Consider the following 27069-nt stretch of genomic DNA (forward strand, 5'->3'; position numbering starts at 1 on the left):
TCATCTGTAAACGTGTCTTGGCTGGGAATTGGCATTGCCTAGCTGGTCTAAGCCTGTACTAATGTGCATATATAATACTGACTTCAATTTAAGACATTCCCTACATGCTGTCCTCACCCAGTACACTAAGACCACATAAATGCTGATCAGACCTGAACAAGCTAGCACAATGATTAACTCACAGCTCTGCAAATGCATCTAATTTCTGATTGTCTGCTAAAAACCCTTTTTACCAGTACTATAGCTCACACACAGTTGTGCAATTGTAAATAATTATAAATTGGTATTTGTATAGCACAGGCCAAGCCAAAAGGCATAAGAACATTGTAAAAGGTCAAATACAAGGATAAAGTTTGCCAGTTATAGGAGAGGTAGCTGGTTTGAGGATGGTTAAAGCATTTGGAAGAGATGTGTCTGCAACTCTTTTCTAAGTTAAAGCAGCATCGGGGTGATACTGGTGGATACAGGGATGTTGTTGCAGACCCTTGGTGAATAAATTGGAATGGCCTGTTGCTTTTTACTAATTACAGTTCTTAGTCTGATGGTTCCCTATCTACCATGAACCACCAGAGATGGTGAGCTTGTCTGAAAGATGAGCCAAGGGACTTAACCCCTTCGCTGCCAGGCCTTTTCCCTCCTGTGCAGAGCCTTTTTTTGGGCTTGTTGGGGCAGTTTGCTCGTAGGCCCTCATAACTTTTGTCCACAAAAGCTATCCACGCCAAATTTGGGTCCTTTCTTTTACCAACATCCTAGGGATTCTAAAGGTACCCAGAGTTTGTGGGTTCCTCTGGAGGAGACCAAGAAAGTAGCCAAAATACAGCAAAAATGTCTTTAAAAAAAAAGAAAAATGGGAAAAAGGGCTGCAAAAGAAAGCATGTGTTTTTTCCCTGAAAATGGCATCAACAAAGGTGTTGTGGTGCTAAAATCACCATCTTCCCAGCTTTCACGAACAGGCAGACATTAATCAGAAAAACACATTTTTCAACACAATTTTGGCATTTTACTGGGACATACCCCATTTTTTCAATTTTTTGTGCTTTCAGCCTCCTTCCAGTTAGTGATAGGAATGGGTGTAAAACCAAACCTGGATCCCGAACAGCTAAACTTTTCTGAAAAGTAGACAAAATTCTGAATTCAGCAAGGGTGGGGTCATTTGTGTAAATCCTTCAATGTTTTCCTACAGAAAGTAACAACTAAAATAAAAAAAGAATTGAAATTGAGGTGAAAAAAGAGACATTTCTGTCCATGTTTTCTTCGATGACTTTTTCCAGCTATGACAGATTCTTTAAAACAATATACCGTTACGTCTACTGGATTGTTCTGGTTGCGGGATATATAGGGCTTGTAGGTTCATCTAGAACCCTAGGTACCCAGAGCCAATAAATGAGCTGCACTTTGCAGTGGGTTTTCATTGTACACCGTGTATACAGCAATTAATTTGGTGAAATATCAAGAGTGAAAAATACGTATCAAGGAAACCATTGTATTTCCAAAATGGGCACAAGATATGGTGTTGAGAAGCGGTGGTTATTTGCACACCTTCAATTCTGGGGTTCTCCTAATAGCATGTGAATTACAGGACATTTCTCAAATAGACTTCTTTTTTACACACTGTCTTATATTTGGAAGGAAAAAATGTAGAGAAAGACAAGGGGAAATAACACGTGTTCTTCTATTCCATGTTCCCCCAAGTCTCCCGATAAAAATGGTACCTCACTTGTGTGGGTAGGCCTAGTGCCCGCAACAGGAAACGAAACATGGACACATCACATGTTCACATTGAAATCTGACGTGTTTTTTGGAAAGTACCTAGCTTTGGATTTTGGCCTGTAGCTCAGCCGGCACCTAGGGAAACCTACCAAATCTGTGCATTTTTTAAAACTAGACACCTGAGGGAATCCAGGATGGGGTGACTTGTGGGGCTCTCACCAGATTCTGTTAACTAGAATCCTTTGCACACCTCAAAATTTGACAAAAAAAAAAACACTTTTTCCTCAAATTTCGCTGATGGAAAGTTCTGAAATCTGAGGGGAGACACAAACTTCCTTCCACCCAGTGTTCCCCCAAGTCCCCCAATAAAAATGGTACCTCTCTTGTCTTGGTAGACCTAGTGCCAGCGACAGAAATCGCCCCAAAATGCAACATGGACACATCAAAAAGATCAATTACAAAACAACCTTTTTTCGGGGTGGGGTCACCTGCGTTTTTGGTACTGCGCTCAGCAGCCATTTATGGATACCTACCAAATCCAGACATTTCTGAAAACTAGACACTAAGGGAGTCCAGGGCGGTGTGACTTGCATTGATCCCCCAGTGTTTTTTTTACCCAAAATCCTCAGCAAACCTCAAATGTAGCTAAAAAAAATATCACATTTTCCCCATATTTCTGTGTGGGATCACCGCACTGGCACAAATTTACTACAACCCAATGTTCCTCTCAGTCTCTCGATAAAAATGATACCTCACTTGTGTAGGTGGGCCAAGTGCCTGTGACAGGGAAGAGCCAAAAACATGTTGAAATTGAAGGGGAACCAAAGCGAGTCCAAAAGGGCAATTTGAAAAAAAATAAATCTTTAGGCTGACATGACAGGCAGATTATTTATCTTTATAGATGCGACAGGGCTGGGTGGTAGGAATTTTGTGGATTCCTGCAGATTCCGGAAGGTTCCATTGTAGTGTAGCCATTTTTAATATAGCCTTTGCGCGTTTGCTTAAAGCATTAGGCCTCTGTGCACTTTGTTCTAGATGCATTTTATTTAGCCTCGCACTGTTATTATCTGAGTGACCACAATTTCCCTGAGAAGCCCTAAGATGTCATTCACTCGGCTGCCCAATCATCCCTTCCCTCTGGGAGAGATGAGGCACTGCTAGTTAGCCGGAGCAAAACCGGATTGAGGGCGACAAGGGTCCTTCTCCGTGGGTTAGACTTAGTCCCCCACACTGTGAACGACCGTGCTACCCGAAAATCCAGTAGTCTCATTAGGATAATGAGAGCCTACGCGACACCATCACAAAAATGTGGGGAAAATGTGTGCTTTCAAGCAAAGTTGGATGTTTGCAGGGAATTGTGGGTAAGAAAATGTTGCGGGGTGCATGTGAAGCACACCACCCTGGACTCACCCAGATCTTTAGTTTTCAGATGTGTCTAGGTCTTGTAGATTTTTCTACATGGCAGTATCCCAAAGTCCAAAAAGTGCAACCCTCACCATTCCAAGACGGACGATTTTGAGAGTTAGCCAAGCTCTCATGGCTCAAATGTAAAATCAAAACCCTAAATAATCAAATGTCCTCTTGCTTGCCATTGGGATAAGTCTTTTAGTGTGCAGGGGGAGAGCTGAAAGACTGTTACCCCTTCAGTTGGGGTGGGGGCATAACCATGCCCATACTGGTTGGTAGCAACCACCCAACTATTTTTTTATTTTTTGTAATTCCCTGGCATCTAGTACGCTTTTTTCCCCCCTTGGGGAATGGATAGGGGGTAATTGCCCCATCTACTCACCGGTGGGCAGAACAACTTTGTCCCTATTTATTTGGGGCGGGGGTATGGCCATACCCCCAACCTCTTTTAAAAAAAAAAAAAATCCTCCCTGGTGTCTAGTAAGCTTTCGGCCCCCCTTACAAAAATAGGATGCTGGCCAACAGTAATGGGCCCACATGGGGAGTGACCCTTGCCCAAGGGGTACACGCACACACACACCAATCCCTGGTGTCTAGTGGTTTCGGCCCCCCCCTCGCGTGCTGACATCATCAGAAGCCACAGCGGGGTCAGGGGTGGATGGGGAAGCAATTCCCCTTCCATCCCTGCCCTGGGGAGGGGGGTGGGAGGCCCATGGAGGAGAGCTGGCACACTCACCGTGGACCAGTGCGAAGACACAATGGTTATGTCCTCGGCACAGGAGAACAGTGCCGCGAGAGGCAACCATTACATCCCCGGCACAGAAGGGGTTAATATGATGAGTATCTGAATGATGCAGCTGTATTTGAAGATGGTGTGGGCCATCCATTCTGTCTTGCTGTACACCATATTGTTTCTGTGCTGCTTCTTCTCCTCTACACATAGATTTCTCAGCACATTTTAGTGCACCAGAAATCATAGGTTCATCCATCTGTCATTAGGGAAATAGGTACAGGTGTTCTTACTGTGGGTTGGCAGCCTTGAATACATTATTATAGACTCACCAGAGTATTTTTTTAACATTTGAGGGTAAGCACCATGCCTAGCTCTATAAGAACCCACATAACAGAATGTTTGGAATAGGTCTAGGAGGGTCAAAACAGTTGATGCATTTTTCATCCTTCGCAGGAATCAAATGCACAATGAGGTAAACATACCTTTTGACCCAGAAAGATGTGTGGTGAACCATAAACAATTTCTTTAATACCACCCCAATAATTTGGACACCATGACCAATGTGGCCACAGAAGGAAAACTCCAATCAGGAATATAGTTCAAAACTTTATCACAAACAAAAGTTCAAAGTCATGTAAACTGTGCACAAAACCAAGTTATAAAGATACATTATCACAAAGGAGTGCCCAAGGAGTCAAAATAAGTTAAAGCGTACTAACTTTAACAAAACTAAACATTCATGAAGAATAATACAATCAATCAATCAATCAATAATTCGCATTTATAAAGCGCGCTACTCACCCATTAAGGGTCTCAAGGCGCTGGGGGGGGGGTCAGTGCTCAAAGAGCCAGGTCTTGAGCTGCCTTCTGAAGGAGAGGTGATCAGGTATGGCGCGAAGGTGGCTGGGCAGAGAGTTCCAGGTCTTTGCTGCCATGAAAGAGAAGGATCTTCCTCCGGCGGTGGCTTTGCGGATGCGGGGGACAGCTGCCAGGGCTTGTCCGGTCGAGCGTAGCGTGCGCGGAGGGGTGTAGAAGGAGACGCGGTTGTTGATGAGTTTGGGTCCGAGGTTGTGCAATGCTTTGTGTGCGTGGGTGAGGAGTCTGAAGGTGATCCTCTTGTTGACTGGGAGCCAGTGGAGTTTCTTCAGGTGTCCGGAGATGTGGTTGTGGTGGTGGCGGGGTATGTCCAGGATGAGTCGTGCAGCCACGTTCTGGATCCGTTGAAGTTTCTTCTGCAGCTTGATGGTGATGCCGGCGTACAGAGTGTTCCCGTAGTCCAAGCGGCTGGTGACGAGGGCGTGGGTGACGGTCTTCCTGGTGTCGATGGGGATCCAGCGGAAGATCTTGCGGAGCATGCGGAGGGTGTTGAAGCATGCTGAGATCACTGAGTTGACCTGTCTGGTCATGGAGAGGGATGAGTCCAGGATGAAGCCGAGGTTGCGTGCGTGGTTGGTGGGCTGGGGAGTGCTGCCTAGGGCGGGAGGCCACCAGGAGTCGTCCCAGGTGGTGGGAGTAGGGCCGAGGATAAGGACCTCCGTTTTCTCTGTGTTCAGTTTCAGCCGGCTGTCTGTCATCCAGTTCGCTACTTCCTTCATGCCGTCGTGTAGTTTGGTCCTTGCTGAGGTGGGGTTGTTGGTGAGGGATAAGATGAGCTGGGTGTCGTCGGCATAGGATATGAGGTCGAGTTCGTGTTTGCGTGCAATGTTCGCTAGGGGGGTCATGTAGACGTTGAAGAGAGTGGGGCTGAGGGAGGATCCTTGGGGTACGCCGCAGATGATCTCCGTGGCTGTAGATCTGAAGGGGGGGAGGCGGACTCTCTGGGTTCTTCCGGAGAGGAAGGAGATGATCCATTCCAGGGCCTTGCCTCTGATGCCGGCGTTGCTGAGGCGGCGTATTAGGGTACGGTGGCAGACAGTGTCGAAGGCCGCAGAGAGGTCCAGGAGTATGAGGGCCACGGTTTCTCCCTTGTCGGTCAGGGATCTGATGTCATCCGTGGCTGCGATGAGGGCGGTTTCGGTGCTGTGGTTAGCTCTGAAGCCGAACTGTGTGGGGTCGAGGGAGTCGTTGGCTTCCAGGGCGGTGGCGAGTTGGGCGTTGACGATTTTCTCAATCACTTTGGTGGGGAACGGTAGGAGAGAGATTGGCCGGAAGTTTTTGAGTTCGGTGGGGTCTGCTGTAGGTTTCTTTAAGAGGGCGTTGAGCTCTGCGTGGTTCCAGCTCTCTGGGAAGGTGGCGGAGGTGAGAGATGCGTTGATGACGTCCCGGAGGTGGGGGGCGATGATGTTGTCGGCTTTGTTGTAGATGTGGTGTGGGCAGGGGTCGGATGGAGATCCAGAGTGGATCAAGTTCATGACGCGGGTGGTTTCCTCAGTGGTGGTTGGGGTCCAGGTGAGGATGGTGGCGTCGTTGGTGGTGGGTTCCGGTGGAGGGTTCGTGTTGTTTGTGGTGAAGCTGTTGTAGATGTCGGTGATCTTGTGGTGGAAGAAGGCTGCGAGGGAGTCGCAGAGGTCTTGTGAGGGAGGGATGGAGTTGTTTTCTGCGTCGGGGTTGGAGAGCTCTTTGACGATTCCAAATAGTTCTTTGCTGTTGTGGGCGTTGTTGTCGAGTCTGTTCTGGTAGGCTGTTTTTCATGCAGCGCGGAGGCGTTGGTGGTGTTGGCGGGTGGCATCCTTAAGGGCTGACATGTTCTCTTCGTTCTGGTTGAGGCGCCATGTCTTCTCGCGGGTGCGGCATTCTTTCTTGGAGTCCTTGAGGTCGGGGGTGAACCAGGAGTTTTTTTTGTGGTTGTTGGTGTTAGCTTGGGTCTTCAGGGGGGCCAGGTGGGTGGTGCAGTCGGAGATCCAGCTCGTGAGGTTGTTGGCGGCTTCGTTGGGGTCTGTGGTGCTGGTGGGTTGTTTCTGGGCGAGGGTCGATGTGAGTTGTTCCGTGGTGGTTCGATTCCATTGTCTTCTTGGTGGTTGCTGGGTGTGGTGGTGCACGGTGGTCTTCTTGAAGTTGAAGTGGACACAGCTGTGGTCCGACCAGGTGAGTCCGGTGGTGTGGCTGAAGGAGATGTGTTTGCTGGAGGAGAAGATGGGGTCGAGCGTAGGTCCGGCGTAGTGGGTGGGGGTGTTGACTAGCTGTTTCAGTCCCAGGTTGGCGAGGTTGTCCAGTAAGGCCGTGGTGTTGTTGTCGGTGTGGTTCTCCAGGTGAAAGTTGAGGTCCCCTAGGAGGATGTAGTCGGTGGATGATAGTGCGTGAGGGTTGACAAAGTCTGCGATGTCTTCGCTGAACTTGGTCCGTGGTCCCGGTGGTCTGTACATGAGGGTGCCTCTGAGGGTGGTCTTGGGGTCGCTGTGGATCGCGAAGTGGAGGTGTTCGGCGTCGGGGAGTGAGTTGACGGTGTATGTCGAGATACGGATGGAGCTTTTGTGTGCGATGGCGATGCCTCCTCCAGTGCGGTTGGTGTGGTCTTTCCGGATGATTTTGTAGCCGTCGGGGATGGCTATGGCAATGTCGGGTGCCGAGGAGGGGTTCATCCCGGTCTCGGTGAGGAAGGCGATGTCCGGGTTCGTTGAGTTGATGAGGTTCCACAGTTCGATGGCGTGCCTGTGGACGGATCGGGTGTTGACCAGGATGCAGTGGAGATTGCTTCCGGGGGAGTCGATTTTGACGGGAGCGGTGTGAGTCCGTAGACAGTTGAAGCGGCAGTTGCTGCAGGTAAAAGGGCCGTGGGTTCGTTTCGGGGTGGCGCGGTAGCAGCCCGGCGTGCGGCCGGGGTTGAGGCTGGCGAGGGTTGTGGAGTCGTAGGTTTGGCAGGGGTTGCGGGGGCCAGGGGCCGCCATTTAAGGGGGTAGCCTGGGAGGAGGGGTCAGCTGGGAGGCGGGAGGCGGGAGGGTAGGCGGAGCGGCGAAAGGCGGGAAAAAGCGGGAGAGGCGAGGAGCAGAAGGCGGGAAAAAACTGCGAGAAAAAGGCCTGAAAAAGGACGAGGCGGCCAAAAAGCGAGTGGGAAAAACAGTCGAGAGGGAAAAAACGGCGAGTGGGGGCAGAAAGACACGGCGGACACAGTCACTCGGGGTACAAAAAGAAGAGGGGAGCGCGATCACACAGGGCAGCAGACACTCGGGGTACAGAAAGAAAAGGGGAGCGCGATCACACAGGGCAGCAGACACTCGGGGTACAGAAAGAAAAGGGGAGCGCGATCACACAGGGCAGCAGACACTCGGGATACAGAAAGAAAAGGGGAGCGCGATCACACAGGGCAGCAGCCACTCGGGGAACAATCAGGCAGTCAGAAAACAGTCAACGGGCAAACAGGCAGAAGGCACACAGGAGCTGGTGGCGCTGCGGGGGCAGGGGAGCGACCTACCCTGGGGTCAAAGGTCACTACCTCTGCCTCACAGCGGCCGCCATTTAAGGGGGTAGCCTGGGAGGAGGGGTCAGCTGGGAGGCGGCAGGCGGGAGGGTAGGCGGAGCGGCGAAAGGCGGGAAAAAGCGGGAGAGGCGAGGAGCAGAAGGTGGGAAAAAACGGCGAGAAAAAGGACGAGGCGGCCAAAAAGCGAGTGGGAAAAACATTTGAGGGGGAAAAAACGGCGAGTGGGGGCAGGAAGACACAGCGGACACAGTCACTCGGGGTACAAAAAGAAGAGGGGAGCGCGATCACACAGGGCAGCAGACACTCGGGGTACAGAAAGAAAAGGGGAGCGCGATCACACAGGGCAGCAGACACGGGGTACAGAAAGAAAAGGGGAGCGCGATCACACAGGGCAGCAGACACTCGGGGTACAGAAAGAAAAGGGGAGCGCGATCACACAGGGCAGCAGACACTCGGGGTACAGAGAGAAAAGGGGAGCGCGATCACACAGGCAGCAGACACTCGGGGAACAATCAGGCAGTCAGAAAACAGTCAGCGGGCAAATAGGCAGAAGGCACACAGGAGCTGGTGGCGCTGCGGGGGCAGGGGAGCGACCTACCCTGACTACAGAACTACAGAAAGTTCAAAGAAATATCTGTGGCACAGAAATCATGCAATGCCCAGATTGCACAATCATTTAGTCAATTCAAATTCAATTCAGTCAATGATCAATGGCTGGGCACAGGTCAATTCTACTTCTATGTGTGGGGAGAAACACATGCGGGCAAAATGCAAAATGCAAAAAAGACAAAAATAATTTGGAAAAAGATTTAACTTGGGTTATAGGGCACTAACTAAAAACAAAAATAAAATAAGAGTCAGCATGGTGGAGAGTCTAACCTAAAAGGGCATTTCAAAGGTCAAGGTCAAATGACAGAGAGGAAGATACCTCTCCAAAGTATACAGCATTCGGGATATATTTATCAGCAAAGCATCTGCTCAGCAAGACATCTGTAAGCATCAGGAAAGTGTCTGCCTCTGACCAAGAAAGGATGAGGGCTGATTCTGCTCTGCATCTGAGCAAAGTTTGACTATCCAATGATACACCAATCCACATGAAATGTTCCATTGGTGTCTAGGGTCAGTTCATGTTACAAAAAAGGGGCATCATCCAATCTTGATTTATCGTCCAACTTCAGCTTGCAACGGTTCAACATTTTCCCATGTCTTTCATGGGAACATCTCTTTCTGTGTAACTCCAATGGGTTGTAACAAATGTATACGATTTCAATCCTTGTTCCTGCATTACAATAATTTCAAGGGCAACTTGGTATGATTCTTTCACAGTTAAACACTAGACTTTTTACAAATGGGACTGTGGTTCTCATCTGAACGAAATCTGAAAGAAGACTTCACGTTATGAAAAAAACAATTCAATACTTTCACATGACTGCAAAATGCTGGCTCTGTAGGCCCCAGTTATGCTACATAAAAAAATTGCAATTAAGTTAATACTTGTTAATAAAACACTCATAATATGCAAGCTTATAAATTCATCATTAATAATATTTCATCAGTATGGATAAATCTTTCATTAAAATGGAAAAAACTTTGTTACTGCATTACACTAGGTATAACAGACAAGTGTATTTTTCTCACTTGCACATATTTTCAGTCATTAATCATCAATCTTTCATTAAATACAAGAGATCTACATTTGTTTCGATATTGACTATTAGATTAGAGTCTAAATTACATTTTAACCAACTTTAACCTTCTAGCATGTGATTTAAATGAAAAGGCACTCATGTCAAACTGTGAAATACAAGCAAATTGCACTTTTAAAATACATGTCAGTGCAACTTTCTACCTAAGTTTTTCATTCATGTACATTTACAAAACTTCAACTTGCTGACTTTAGTGACATGAGGGGCAGAGCTAAAATGTATGCTCTATCAGTGTTTCCTTGGAAGGTGAAATACACCATCACAAAAAGGCCAAATTATCATTTCAATGAGACAATTCAGAATTTCAATGTCCTATTTCGATAGGATCTGTTGTAATTTTCAATTTTCTTGAGATTACAATTAATAGATGCTTCTCCGTTTCTCCATTTCTATGTCCTCCTTCATTTGCCTATGCTTTGCTCTTTTCTCCTTCAGTATCTTGTACAGTTTGTAAAATCCAAGCATACCTATAATATAAAAAAGTCAGAATCAATAGACTTTTCAAGATGGTTCCTAATATCCTCTTTCCCATATCTCCAAACCATTTACTATTGGTTGAAAAAACACTTCCAATAGCCTCCCATGCACCAGTGGCTGTCAGACTTTTCAGGTCTCTTTTCAAATCAGACATTTTTGCAATGTACTTTCTTATCTCCTTACTATTGTCAGGTATTTATGTGCAACAATCTTGCACCTGTAATGTCTTACAGACTCCACCCTCCTTTGCGAGTAAGATGTCAAATGCAAGATGATTTTGCAAAACTCTTGATTTCACAGCAACCATCTCCGTGTCCATTAATAACACAGCTCCTGCAGTTTCACTAGATAGCTTATCTACTATTGCTGACAACTTCCTAATTTTGAGAACATCAAGAAAACTCTCAGTGATGGAATTATGGCACCAAATATATCTTTCACTATCTCTGAGGCGCTTGCTCACTTTTAATTATGGAGTTTGATTTCTCATCCCAGACTGGTTCAATAATGATGTCAACATGATAGATGTTCGGAAAAAACACTCCTAGATAACAAGTTCCATGCCAGCCTTTCAGCAGCTTGTAGTAAACCTTTTTCCCACAGATAAAATAAAAACCTGGCATCACAGGATCCAGACCATTTTACATAAAGATCCATGTACTTTTAATAACAAAAGCATGTCTCCATTCACTAGTACCTACAAAATGTGTATCTGCATTTGATGTTTGTCTATATACACATAATTTTTCTACATGTTGCCAATCTAAGGCTAAGAATCTCTGACTCTCAGACATTGAATTTGTGACATCATTTTCCTAAATTTGTAAAACGACTCCCTTTTCTATTTTGACTTTCATTGCTCTCATTCTCTCATCAACTTGTCCAATGAACACATTTTCTGCTGATCTAAGTATGCAGGTCAAATTATTCTTGTGTGCATATGCTATTTCAAATATCAAGGTAGGTTCAAAGAAACCTCCCACAATGTCAGTATTTTTCACGCTAGCAATACTACTCAGGTGCTTCATGATAGGCACGGAAGAAAACACTAGAGTATAATTTGAATAGAAGTATTGATAATATTCCTGATCATACAGCAGTGTTAGTAACAAACCACAAGAAATTCCACATGTTAGTGGAAAGCTGTGGTAAGTGATTCCTTCCTGCACTGATGAAGACATTTACATGCAAACATAACTGTTCTGTATCTCTATGGTTTCAATGTACTCATATAATAATTTGTAACATACATTTGATGTCAAATCTCCCTTAGAACTATCTGCTTGTAAAAGTTTCTTATCCTCATACTGGGGACCTTGATTTGTGAGTAAACCTTTGAAACGCAGGCCCTTGTATCTGAAGATTTCTCTCTCTCATCCGTAATGTACAAACTCAATCCGATAATCATCAAAATTATCACAATCATACATACTACTGCTAAGCCTACACACACACAAATACTTACACCAATTCCTTTTACTTCAATCAGAATTCATGGCTTGTGTAGACTGAGACCAAAATATTTCTAATTCAAAAATCTAAATCAATATCAAAATCAAAATCAACAATGCAAAAGCAGAGCAGCTTTCAATTATTTCACTGTCTCTTTCAGTCGTTTTCTTTATATGAGCAAAGCAAATTCAAAAAGAATTTCTTCAAAAATAATAATAAAAAATTCAAACGTTCATCAAAGTTCTTTCTTATTTACAAAAATTAAAAAGTTCCAACTCACTGTTCAAATGTCTCTAATGATAAACCATCTGATAATCACTGATTAGTACTTCCAGGAAAAATGTCTCTGTTCATCAAGCTGCAATGAGATTTCAAAGTTCAATTCCAAAGCAATTTCAAGTTCCAAAATGTTCAGCTGTATTTGAACTGTTAATTCAAAAAGCAACAAACTCCTTCTCCCATTCATCAGTTGGGTAATAAGTCCATTCGAGAGCAGACTATTTGTGACGTGGACTTTTTTTTCCTTTTTTACCTCCTCATCACACAACCTTCAGTTACACTGTCACTTTGCTCTGATTCTGCAGTAACTTCAGCAATAGTAGGAGGCACTTTTATCACTGGGTCACTGGTGTCCAGTAACAACTCTTTTCTCTTACACTAGTGGTATTTCAATATATTCTGAACTAGCAGAAGTCGCCTGACTCTGTCTTAACCCTTCTGTACCTTCCACTGCTATTGACGTGCTCAGATTTTCACTAGAACGTGCACATTCTGCATTAGCCACTTGTCCAGTCCCCACAGCTTGGCTAACCTAGAACCTTTCTCTCACTGTAATTGACCCTTCAGGAACAGGCACTGTTTTAGCAAGAGGACTTGGAATGATATGTGTGTAGCTCACATGGATCCACTTCGTAAGAACAGCACCTTTCACTGCTGTTGTTCTAAGCAGAACAATCTGGTACGGCTCTTTCCAATGCGACAATGACTTTCTTTCATGCTTCTTCACCAGGACCCATGTGCCAGGTGTCAGGTCGTGACAAAGTTCTTGTTGCAGTTGCACAGTTTCTTCTCCAACCTGGTGAGACAAAGAACAAACCACATCAGCTAGTCCTTTGCAATAATCCAGAACCAGGTCATCTGCAATGTTCACAAGAGCATTCGCAGGCACCACTGGCAATCTCATAGCTTGCTCCATAATCATCTTGTTAGGTGACCAGCCTGTCTTTCAGTTGGGTGTGCTGCGCAAACTCATCAGGACATGAGGCAATGCATCTGGCCATTTCAGTGTTATAGATGCACATAATTTCACCAGTTGAGACTTCAATGTTCCAGTTTCTGCTCTACCATCCTGAAGCTTCTGGTCTGTAACTGCAATGCAGTCTTTGCTCAACTGGTAATGCTGCACACAATAGTTTAAGGATCTCAGTATTGAAATATGTTCCATGGTTTGATTCCAGAGAATTTGGGTAAGCCTCAACTCAATGGGAGAATACACACACCACCACTAACACGTATCTCAGCTCATTGCACACTGGCAGGTCAATGAAATCAAGTTGCATTAGGGTGAACGGTCCTCCGAATCTGCCTATATGACTCATTATAACAACTGTGCCTACGCATTTAACAGGATCTGGCAAAAGAGTTGCAACATTCAAAACATTACATAATTTTAGGTTTACATTAGGAGAACTAAGGATCACTTGCTCATGGTGGGTCAGACGAGCACATGTTAGATGTTGGGTGTTGGTATGGGTAAGCAAAATCTCCACTGACTTTGGAATAAAAATGTTCATTGGGTGTCCCATAACAAGGGCTTCACACTGCTCAATGCTGAAGCTTATCGTGGTGACGGCTCTTAAACAGCCAGGCAAAGCAGCAGCTACAGGATCAATTGTGGCTGAACAATAAGCCACAGGCTTGTTGGTACTTGCATGTAACTGTGTCAAAACAGAGAAAGCACATCCATCCCTCTCACAGCAAAAAAAAGAAAAACATTTATTGTAATCAGGCATTCCTAGAGCTGGGGCTCGACACAAGCTTCCTCCCAGCTGAGTGAAGGCTGTCATGCATTCGTCATGAAACAGTACAGCATCAGACACATCCTTATGTGTAAATCTCCTTAAGGGCTCAGACATGAGGGAAAAATTTGGTATTAATTGGTGGCAGTAGCCAACCATTCTATGGAAAATTCTGACTTCCCTCTGAGTAACTGGGTGATTCATCTGCATGAATACTGAAATTCTCTCTTGGGACACCTTTCTTGCACCTTTCTCTATGTGGTGACCTAAGTATCGGACTTCCTTTTTACAATACTGTAACTTTGCTATGTCCATTTTCTCCCACTTGATTCAAGACAGCTATGGTATCTCTTCTGCATGCTTCGCCAGTATTTGACACAACCAACAGGTCACCAATATACTGCACCAAGACTGAATTTTAGGACATTTTAAGGGACTCCAAGATGATCTTCAGAACCTGGTTAAAGATTGATGTTGATTCTGTATACCCCTGAGGAGTAAAACACCATGTTAAAATACAACTACCAAATTTGAATGCAAAAAGGAATTGGATGTCCTCTTGGAGGGAAATGTAATAAGAAGGCCTGATACAAGTCAGGGACCTTAAACCATTCCGCTTCATAAGGAATCTGGAATAAAATCGCTGCTGGATTCGGTACCACAGAACAACATGGAACAACAATATTGTTCACTTTTCCCAGTCAGACTCTCAATCAAGGATGTTAGTCTTACAACTATCTTGAGTATCATGTTATAAGATGGTACTCTCGGATGCACTGCATTTGGTTTCAATTTTATTTTGACTGGTTCAACTCTATGAGACCAATATCCTTTCTTGAAAAATCCCAAATCTCAGGAATGACTGTTTCTCACAATTCTTTGGGCAACTCATTACATGTCATCACTGAATACAGTGTGACAAGTGGGTACTGCTCTACAATTTTACAAGGGACATCTTCCTCATTTGTCTGTATTTCGATTCCTTTGGATGTACAGCTAACTGAACAATTTAACAGGGCACATCCAATCAGATTTACCAGACTTGAATCACAAACCACAAATTGGTGCTTGACTTCAAATGAACCTATCTTTACTTGAACATGTTCTATTACGGGATTTGTCAATAGCTTATTTGCTACTCCTATAACCTGAGTTCGTCTTCCTGATAGGGGCAAGTCTGGTACTTCTTCTGTTCTGACAATAGCACATGTAGCTCCAGTGTCAACCAAAAATGACTCCTCGTGTCCCATAACATTGGCATGTACATATGGACCACGTTGATCTACTTTTAAGGATGTAGCTAACATGCAATGCTCCTCATCAGAACTATCACTGTAAAATATTTCTAAGAATTCCTCATTACTCAAATCAACTGAGGGATATTGTGAAGTTATCTGATTCACATTTGCATTTGATTTGTGTTTACTTTTGCCATCTGATTCACGTTTTGCTGAGGAACAATCACCTCCTGCTGTGGCATTGGGTTTGTGGAACCTGCATCTGTTCTATGAGGGACATTTGTACATTCAGCATCACTGGACTCTCTGAATTTGAACCTGATTGTTACCTTGAGTCTGAGCAACTCCAGCAAGTTATTCACATTATTATAAGGACTTTCCCTCCGCCAATGACCATAATTTCCGCAACCCTGACAAGGACTCATTTTCTTCAATGACTAAACATCAACCACATTTCCATTCTGATGTAAATGAACAATACGTCCTCTACCTCTATGTTGAATCATATTACTAACTTGCTGTTGCACACCTTGCATTCCACTTGTGTTCACCATCACCAGTGGATTCTGATTTCCTCTACTTGCAGCCTTCAATTGCACCGCCATCAAGCTTTCCCTCAACTTTTTCTGCTTCAATTCAATTTCATCACTACAGTACCTTGCATACTGCAGGATCTCATCAATGGGTTTGTTCTGCCAACAAATTAAATGGAGCGTAATCTTTTAGAACCTGTCTATGTGGAACGTGTTCTTACCGCATTCCGTCGCAGAGGCTGCATGGTCCCACAATCCCCAGAAAGCATTGGATGGGCAGCGGATAGGAGAAACCAGGTGCCAAATGATACTCCCAAGGGAAGGGGGTTTGGGAACAAACAGAAAACTAACAAAACAAATTAAAATACCAAACTGATGTAAGGGTTCACCAAATGAGAGCAGGAGAGTAGTTTGCCATTGGAGAATGTATATAGGATGCCACTGGTGGTGTGGAAGGAGATATATGGCCTAGCAGTATGGGTAACTCAAATATCACCACAGCAACCTTAATGTAAAGACACAGGGCAGTTACCTGACCTTACTGGTAGGGTCAGGAATACCTCACTGTTGTGTCAGAATTCCTTTGTTATCTGATCTAGGATCAGGACATCTAGTAACCCAAAGCGCAGAGTCCTCACCTGATAGAAAGCAGCCTTTAGATGAGGACAATCCCTATTAGGAGTCACAGGGAATATAAGTCATATAGGGTTAGCAATAGACCACTGAATTCACCCTAAAGGATTTAAGTGCTGTAATGAAAGAACTCACACGAGCACTCACACACTCTTGCCATGACTCACTAATGCAGGTGTTCATGAGATCAGAATGGCTCCTCGTATGCTTTTCTTTACTATGCCACTTTTAACCATAGCTTTTAGGATTGTAATGCCACAACAGTCTTAGCATCAAGGTCTCGCAACAGGGAATATGTTGAATGTTAAATAAGTACAAGCAAAGCAGAAGCGCAAGCAAAGTCTTGCAATTGGGAAAAGCTGAAATTACTGTAACATGCACAATGCCTTAAAAGTCTCTGCACCTGCGGTGAGCTACTACCATTCAGAAATATGACAGAGTGCCCTGGGGGCCTTAATCGCAGTATCGCACATGCAGCTCCCTTCCCTGATAACGTCTGCAAGCAAGAAGCTGTCCGATGACAGCACTGAAGAGAGGGGAGTTGCTCAGTGTTCCGAGACTCTGTCCAAGGGAAACTCACCAGGACCGGGAAGCCGTGCATCTTGTCTGGTAGGAGGAAGCTCAATGAGAAGCACTGAGCACTTCCTGGGTGGAGTTCAACAAAACAAAATGGAAACAGGAAACAAAATGGCCACCGGGGCTATCCAACGCAGCCCTAGCTGCAAAGGGGACCAAACTGCAAGAAGCGCAGCCCCAGCCGATAATGCCTTGCTGAACTCCACCTCTTCAGCAGCAAAGGGCCAATAGACACTAAAAGACCTGTGAGGACAGCACCATGGATCTATTCAGTTCTGCATATCTAGTCCTGTTGAGTAGTGGGTCTCCAGGGGGTCTTCTAAGGAGTGGATGCTGTAGATGGAGGAGCCCTAGCCCCCACCTGGAGGAACAAGTGAGTAAGGAGTATCGATAGCGCCACTACCCCATGTTACCGCATGCACCCCCCACCTGTGCTCATGCACCCACCCAGTATCCCCCTAGCATAGTGTGAGTGTGCTGTAGGATGCTAAAGGTGGTAGTGCCATGCAGTAGACCAGAGTATCTGGGCCTTAGTAAGCATGGGGAAATGGGTGATGCAATTCAGTGTGTTACTGTGTTTCTATTTCCTGATAGAATCATGGCACTAATGTCTGGCTTCAATCCTTGCACAAATCAAAATACAAAATGCCCCATATCTTTTGGCTCAATATTTTCAGTACCACTGTGCTGTTGGAAAGCTTGCAACAATCTCTGATAGTATGCATGAATCAACTCTTTTGTTTCCTGTGCTGCCCTGTCAATTTTCTGCCAATCAGTATCTTTCGGGGACACTTTGTTCTTCAGGAATTCAATTACCTTACAATACTTTTTCATCACCTTTTGAGGCAGTACACCTGTTGCTATATTTGTCACAGTTTTGCTATCAGGCCAATCAACACTTCTTTTGCACTCTGTCCACAAATCAACTTGAACCACAATGTCAAACAACATGTTCAAATCTTCCCACAGGCATTCTGAAAGTTTCACAAATGTCTCTGTTTGCTTGTACCACTCCACTGGCTTCTCTCTCAATCTTGGATAATCATTAATGAATGACAATACATCACTCCTAATCGCCACATGGTATTTATCTCATAGGGATCGTTTTTACAAAGTCTTCAGCCTAATTTGCTCCAGCCGGTGACAAAATCTGCTTTACTTTATTTTGATCTCTTTTCTTTGCCCATCTGCATTCCCATTTATCTAATTATCCCCATGTGTGGATGTATGTAATTCATTCCTTAATGTGCATTTTCATTCAGGGCGATCTCATATTATGACTTCCTTTGTTACCGAACTCTAATCTGTAGCTTCTCTTTAAAGGTTAAGAATTTTCTGAATCAACCTAATATTTCTCGGCTACTTCTGCGAACTTCTCATAAGTCAGCCCTGCTTGTTGGGTAACATCTTTGCACTTAAATCGCAATTCATCTACTGTGTATGTTTCTAATGGATGGTAAACTAACTGAATTTTTTTATCTATCACACTTGGGATTGGGTATGAGCCGCCTGGTCACTGTTTTTAATTTCACTGTGCACCATAACTTCTATACAAACGAATATGTGTTTTCGCTTCTTCACAGGGTGACTTGCTGACCAAACTGACTATGACGTGCAGTTTACATAAGTAAGTGACCGACCAGCACTTAACTTTTTTTCATATTAGTATAGGAGAAGTAGTATTAGCGGTCCTGAAGAAGCGTCACCGGATCAGTAGTGACCACTTAGACGCGAAACATGTTGTCCTATTAGTATAGGATTTTGGGGCACTACCTATTTTCCTTTGTTGGAGTGCAGCCGAGCATTATCTCCATCAGCACTCCCCGCATTATTTTTAATCTTGGCCTTAACCTACTTCTGAATTATTAAATATGATGGTTATGGTTCTGAGCCAATTTTAACTTTCACTTCTTCCTCTCTCCTACATACACCGATAGCCAGTATTCATCATAGATCTGACCAATTTGGATATAGGATCGCCGGTTGAATAAGATCACCTTTACAAGGTGTGGCCTGTCAGACATTGCAGCACCGGTCTGACGAGGAGGTTGCCCAGTGATGAAGCTTGACATCCTATTGGGTGTGTGAGGGCTCTCCTAACCCATTGACTATCACTAACCCGGTGTATATTTGTATTCTTTTTCATTTATGGAACAGTGTACTTTGTTATTTTTCATTATATGTTTCTAATTGCTCCATCTATAGCATTTCCATAATTAATTTATTTAATTCTAATTTCAATCTGGGTACATTCACTGTTCTGTCTCTCTCTGGTGTCTCTTCTGATGTAACATTATCATGTGTTGCACCTGTCACTCCCTGTGGGCTCAGATTGTCTAACTAATCAGTTACTGCTGTGTTGACCTTGCAAACTGATATTGTTTCTCCGGGGCACATTTTGTGGGGTACTGCAATGTACACTCACAATCTGATCTGGTGTGGGCATGTTAGGAAGTGGGCTCCCTGTGGAAACCTCGCATCAAGAACTGGTTCTGCTGAATGTAACATCTACTTAGGTTGTGCAATTCGTGTAGGGGTTAACGATGGGACAAAAGAAGCTATTCTCTCCAACTCCGAATTGTTTGAATATACTGATCTCTGCATATCAATTGATGATATCCCTGCAGATGCAGCTGGTGTTTCAGAAACTGCTGAAATAATAATTGACTGTGCCTTACTTCCAGGGTTACCTGAAGCATACAATGGAACAACTGGACCTATAGTCAAGGGAAATGTTAATGCATATGGGCCCATCACATTTTTCTGACTCTGTGGAATTGTCATTCCATTACTTTGACCTGTTAAAACAGTACTGAAAGTCTGCCCTGTTTCATTCACTGTAACATTTGATATTGTCTGCACTTGTGTAAACATAGGCATAGTTTGATCACATTTCTTCACAGGTGTAGTCACATTAAGTGTCTGCACTATCTAATTCACATTAGAACTTGACATTACCTGGTTTACAAATGGATTTGTAATGGACTGTACTGTATTGACAGTCAGAACTGGTGGATAAACCAAGGACACTCATGTCATTGAACTCGCTGGTGTACCTGGAACTGTCTGAATTGGGGTCTGTGTAACTGGAGCAGTTGGCACATTTGGGGCTATATTCTGCACGCTTTGTGAACTGAATGATACAGTGGGGGGAGATTCATCAGAGGCTGATTTATGAATTCATCTTCTGAATCACTCTCATATGTACCTGTCTTTTTACCCTCATCTTCTGTCTGTTCTGCTATCTGTTTCTTTTGAACCTTAGGTTTTGTACTCCCATCCCCATCTTCTGTAATGGCTGGAGACATTCTCACTCCATCTAGCATGGCTGCTCTCCACATTTTTGGTCTCCATCCCTTCTCCCTTTTGCTAATGTCTTAACTGCTTATTGCATTCCATTCTAAAATGTTGTCATTTCGTTCTGTCTTACAACAAGTTACCAAACAGCAAAGGCTGCAAATTGTTGCCGATCTTGGAGGAGGCTTTGATTCACACATTTCTCCCCTCAAATTGTCCAAAATTCTCAGATTATACAAGGAAAATCTATTGGACCCTCGTTCTCAGTTATTTGGCACCATTGTTTAAGCCGTATGTATACTGCAACTCCTCTTGTTCCTGACACTTCATAAGCTGGTGTTCCCCCAGGTGCTACTTTTTCAGCCTCTCTAACTGGAATAAACACATCTCCTACTAGTAAACTTCTTAATGTCTTGAAAAATATAATTTTTTGCACAAATTCAGTTACCCATAATGATGCTCGATCAAACCAGGAAGGCAATTCAATCACACAATTCTTTTCGCAAGCTTTTCTCAACAAACAGCGACACAGTACTGTTCACCAATTCCAGTGCAGCTTCACACTAACCAACCTCTACCAGTGCGGTACAGAATTATGTCGCACTTACTTCTGTCAGTAGCTGCAATTGTCTCTCACACAATCGCTCACTCAAACCTAATGCAAAATATTGCAAGCAAAATCCAACAACCTATCTGCAACACTACGGGTAGGAACTCAATCACTTTGAAAGCTGTTTGGGCTACACTTCTGACTGTGGCTTTCATAATTACGCAATAAGTGAACCGTAACCAGCAATTCTCAATCCTGTTGCTATAGATTCTCTTTGTGTACTCAGGATTTACTAAATATCAACCACAACTCACACTCACTCAAGGAAAACTACTGGCACTGTCAGTGGTGCCTCATGACACCTACCTAACTGCACACAATAAATTAACCGAGTTCTTCTACACTTGTGTGTTATCCCGGAATCTTAGGCTTCGACAGACCCGTCAACAACAACAACAAAAACAGCAGTCGACATTTTTTAGCACAAAGTGCCACAATCACTTCGAGTACAATGACTCTGCAAAACACTTCGCAACATCACACTGCAAATTTCAAGAAAAAAACATGGCAAGCGCAGATCCCTATTTGTACTCATGCAACATGTCACTTGTAGGCACCACACTGAAACTTCATTAGATCTCTGGAATGGACCATAGGAAATATGGTTCCCCCTCTTATGGGGTGAAACCGTAACTCTACTACCAAAACTGTGGACGCATTTTTCATCTTTCACAGGAATCAAATGCACAATGAGGTCGATGGACTTTTTGACCCAGAAAGATGTGTGGTGAGCCATAAACAATTTCTTCAATACCACCCCAATAATTTAAACACCATGACTAATGTATCCATGGAAGGAAAACTCCAATCAGGAATATAGTTCGAAACTTTATTACAGACACAAGCTCAAAGTCATGTAGACTGTGCAAAACTAAGTTAGAAAGATACATAATCACCAAGGGTTGCCCAAGGAGACAAAATAGGTTCAAACGTTCTAACATTAACAAAACTAAACATTCAAGAAGATTAACTCAGAAACTTAAAAGAAATATCTGAGACAAAAAAAATCATGCAATTCTCACATTTCACAATCATTTAGTCAATTTAAATTCAATCCAGTCAATAATCAATGGCTGGGCACCGGTCATCCCTACTGCTAACCAAATTAGGGACATACATGTGTGGGGAAAAATACATGTGGGCAAAATACAAAATGCAAATAAGGCAAAAATAATTTGGAAATAGATACATCTCAGGTTACAGGGCACTAACTAAAAAGAACAATAAAATAAGTGTCAGCATGGAGTCTGACCTGAAAGGGCATTTCAAGGACCAAGCTCAAATGGCAGAGAGGAAGATACCTCTCCAAGGTATACAGCATTCAGGGAATATTCATCAGCAAAGCATCTGATCTGCAAGGCATCTGCAAGCATCAGGAAAGTGGCTGTCTCTGACCAATACGGGACGAAGGGCTGCTTCTGCTTTGCATATGAGCAAAGTTTGACCATCCAACGATACAGCAATCCACATGAAATGTTCCACTTGGTCTTTAGGGTCAGTTCATATTACAAAATATGGGCATAATCCAATCATAATTTATCATCCAACTTCAGGTTGCAGCAGTTCAACATTCTTCCAAGTTTGTCATGGGAACAACTCTTACCATGTGACTCCAATGGGTTGTAACAAATGTATGTGATTTCAGTCCATATTCCTTCATTATTATAATTTAAAGGGCAACTGGCTAAGGTTCTTCCACATTTAAATAATAGACCTTTTACAAATGGGACTGTGATTCCTATAGAAGCGAAATCTGAAAGAAGACTTCATATTATGAAAAAACAATTCAATGCTTTTACATGGCTGCAAAATGCAAGCTCTGTAGGGCTTAGTTGTGCTACACAAAAAATATAAAATGCAATTAGTTTAATACTTGTTAATAAAACACATATAATATGCAAACTCATAAATTCATCATTAATAATATTTCATCAGTATGAGTAAAAAATATCATTAAAAAGAAAAAGCTTTGTTATTGCATTACAAAAGCTATAACACAGAAGTGCATTTTTCTCACTTGCACACATTTTCAAAGCCATTATTCTTTCATTAAATACAAGAGATTTAAATTTGTTTTGATATTGCCTATTAGTTTAGAGTCTAAGGGTCTGATTTAGAGTTTTGCTGAGGGGATTACTCCGTCACCAATGTGACGCATATCCCATCTACTGTATTATGATCAAATTATATATTATGGGGATCATAATACGGCAGATGGGATATCCGTCACATTGGTGACAGAGTAATCCCCTCCTCCAAACTCAAAATCAGGCCCTCAATTACATTTTAACATCAACTTTAACCTTCTTGCATGTGATTTAATTGGAAAGGCAGCTATGTCAAACTGTGAAATACAAGCAAATTGCACATTTAAAATGCACAGCAGTACAGCTTTCAAGGTTAGTTTTTCACTCATGTGTGTTTATAAATTTAAACTTGTCAGTCAGCTGCTTTCAGTGACATGAAGGGCAGAAGTAAAATGTACGCTCTATCAGATTCTTGCCGGGTTTTGTAGAATAACATTTGTGTAATTTAGTTCTATTCCCACTAATTGAATGTAGAGGTATCTTATGTGGATATCCTGAAAATTTGAAATTGGCCATAGAATTAGAACTCCTAGACATAAATTAGATATCACTACCATATACGTACCATAGCACTTGGGGCATACGAGAAAGTGGCACATCGATCCCGATGTGCCACTTTTCTTGCGCCACCCCTTCCCCACCTATCGGCGTTTACAATACGGCGCACCATGACGGTCATTAGGACAATAGCGTCAGCATATTTATGCTATTGTGATGGTTTGCTGCACTAGCATACAAAATTCTGATGCTAGTGCAGCAAAACACAGGGAGGCCCATTGATTAAAATGATGGAAAAATGGAGTAGTGAAATGTTTGAAAGTTCCCTGCGCTATTTTTTCGGGCCTCCCTGTGTTGGAAGGCCCCCCTTGCATACATTATGCTTGGAGCAGGCATAATGTGGAGGGAGGGTTTACAAATTGCGCCACTTTGTAAATACGGCGTGGGAGAAAGACCTCCTTAATGCTGCCTTAGTGCAAAAAAATGATGCTCGGGCACCGCAGGGTGGCACTAGGGGATTTTGAATATGCCCCTTAGAGTCCCGATACTCAGCGCAATGTAGCCATCGTTGACCACAAACTGCCAGAGGGTGCATTACTCTATGCGTCCCCGACAGTGTTACTCATTTCTAGCTTTGAAGATGCCACCTTTCAATTGACATAACATCACTGGCCTCCCCACGGAGGTGGTAAAAATGGTAAATCATTAAAATATTGTCGATTTACTGAGAAGATTACCTGATACTTGGAGAAAACCCAAAGAACCATATAATCTATATATTTTACATAGCTACTAACTACTCGCCACACAGTGACAAATGCAAACCTTAGACAGGTTCTCAGCATAGTGCTGATTGCATAAGGGGGAGAAAATAGCTGCCCACCAGTACAGTAGCGTTGTCCAAAGCAGGTAATGTTTAGTTCTCATGATTATCTTTCTGCATTGTAGTGTTGATAGAGTACCTTTCAGCATTCCTGGAGATCTGCCACCCACAGAATAGTTACCTGAGATTTGAGTTTGTCCTCTTTTAGCGACAAGCACTGCCCTCAATGCCATGTCAATCCGTCCACCCAAGCAGTGCTGATACTGCCCTGGGCCACTGCCTACCCCTGCACTCACTCCATAAGAGGGACCTTTTCGTCTGGACCTTGGCTATATGTTCCAAATCTATTGTGCTCTTTGGATGCTCAACCTGTCACCAACTGAACAACCGCCTCCCCCAGAACTCACCATTGCCAAGTCTCTCCTTCAAGTGTCTAATGTCATTTTGCATACTTTAATTGTTTATAGTGTGCTTACATATTTTTTCATTTACATTGGTTCAGAATAAAGCACAAGTTTATTATTTGATTTGAACAAAGCATCTCTTCATGACCCCAGCATTTTCCTTTGCACCAAACTGAACCATGAAAGTATTGGAATATTTTATGAGTGCCCTTTCAGAGTATATGGATTTTAAGAGGTTGGAACAATTTTTTCAATTTTTGGGGGAATTGGAGGGAGGTAGCACCCCCCCACCACCCCACCATGCCTTCTAGAAAGTGCATCATTCATTACAATCTCTTTTGAGTTTGCTTCATTCACTTACTGAGATCTGACTTTGGCCATTGTCCTTGAAAGCAGTAGGCAGCGCCATTGGAGAAAGTTGGCAGCTCATTTGTGGAGCAGGTGGTAATAGTGATGGGCATTGGCGGCAGCTTCCTAATAAATACTCTGGACACTTGCACTTATATGGAGATATTAGTTGTACAAATTAAACACCGAGTTGACCCTGCATCTTTTAGAACACCTTACCAATTTTGGTATTTACTGAAACATAATAAATTGTTTCCTTAGTAGCAATGATAGGCATAGCAAATTGAGAACTGTTAATACTAGGAGCACCTCAGAAGTACATAGCTTGGTTTATAATAGTACTGCCTATAACATCAATGATCACTCATACAGAAGCAGAATTTCATACACAGGAGACGAAGCTTTAGAAAATGGAGGGAAAGCCTTGTTTGTTAGTTGAGCACATCCACTTTTTGTCTCCTTTCCAAGCCTTCTCGCTCGGCTTCTATTCTCATTTCCCAACATCTGCCCTCCTCGCATTTCCCTTCAGTGGCTAGACGTTTCTATGGCTTGTCTATCTTCCGACTTATGGCTTTGAATTCATTTTCCGCTCTCAAGCTGCATGTCTTTGCCAAATTCCTTGCGAGGTACATTCTAAAAAAAGCCAGGCAACAGATGTGCAAACGAGCATTTTCGGAAAAATTGCAGATTCAATACCCAGAAGAGGGAAGCAGCGTTTATGATTTTTTAAACCTTGCCATGGTAGTCATTTTGCTGCTAGGATCGCTCTTTTTCTACCAACAAGGCAAACCATATTAAAAATATATAAATACATGCAGTGACTCAGTAGGAACCAATCTGGACAAAGATGATTAATTTTCAACACCATAGCTACGGCTGATATTTTCCTGTAAAGGGATGCCACATCATTCTACCACTATCACATTTTGGGAGCTTTGAATTGGTCTACTGTGCATCTGCAAATATGCCCAGGGAGAAACATCAGCTGAGATGAAAAGCCCGTTAGTTACAGAAAGAGGCATTGTTTGAGTATTATTTCTGTACATAGGCCTAGTTGAGTTGCAGATTCTACATAACACTTGGGCATCACTGGGTTGCAGCCACTTCAGTTCTTTTCAGGAAGTGATTAAACATATTTTGATATAGTAAATGATTACTCTTTTGATCCAAAGCGATAAGCTGCCATGGCTTACTAGCTGTTTGACGTTCCTCGCCTTCTTCTGATTGTGGTTTCAAAGTTATTCTTTACTCTTCTTAAGCGTAGACCTTTTAGACTCCTCTTCTTGTGATATGGCGGTACTGAACCTCTGTTCCTGATCATGGCCATGGTCCCATCCATTATGAGGGGCCCTGAGAGTCCTTACTTATGTTGTCGCTAGGATTTCTGTAGATATTAGCAAGGTAAGATGCCAGATGGCAGGATAGCTACACCCATAGAAAAGTCAAAGTTACCCAACTAGACAAAACAGTATAATTGAACGTCTCGAGGTTGCCCTATTTGATTTGATGAGCCAGTGTGGCTTCTTCCCTGATTGAATGAATGCTCAACCATTGAAACTCTATATACCAAATTATTTAATAAGGGAATACATAACATCTTCAGGTGGCAAAGCAACTTCATATAAAAAATTGCCTTTTTACTATCCCTGAATTCCCTGACCACTAAGCCAAAGTAAAGGCTAGCCAAGCCCTAAAAGTGGACACAGAAATTTTATTAGCAATATATAAACGCATTTTAAAATGTTTTTGTGATCTCTTATAAATCACAAAGGAGGGGATGTGAAAGTAGTATCCCCTCCTGATTGCTAATCACAGTTAGATGTAACAATGGTCTTCACCCACAATCACATTTGTAAACCACTGATAAGTGCCCAGCACATTAAAGGAGGTGGTAACCGATTTGCAAAGGGGAAAGTATCCCCTAGGGACTGCTTCAGAGTTTTCAGTTCTGTTGGGGGAACTCAGGGTACCACTGCCTGCTTTCCTGATGTAGCCTCAACACTGAACATTTTTTTTTTTTTAAAGGAGCACCAGTTCCTTTAAGGGATACAGGTTGTTAAAAAAAAGTGTTTCCCATTCTTGAATGCAAACACAGGGCTAGTGGTCTGCTATTCTTTTGAGGCCAATCACAGGGATCGCAGTTTGTGACTGCCCAACTAATATTC

Source organism: Pleurodeles waltl, chromosome 4_1, assembly GCF_031143425.1.
Source record: "Pleurodeles waltl isolate 20211129_DDA chromosome 4_1, aPleWal1.hap1.20221129, whole genome shotgun sequence".
NCBI lineage: Eukaryota > Metazoa > Chordata > Amphibia > Caudata > Salamandridae > Pleurodeles > Pleurodeles waltl.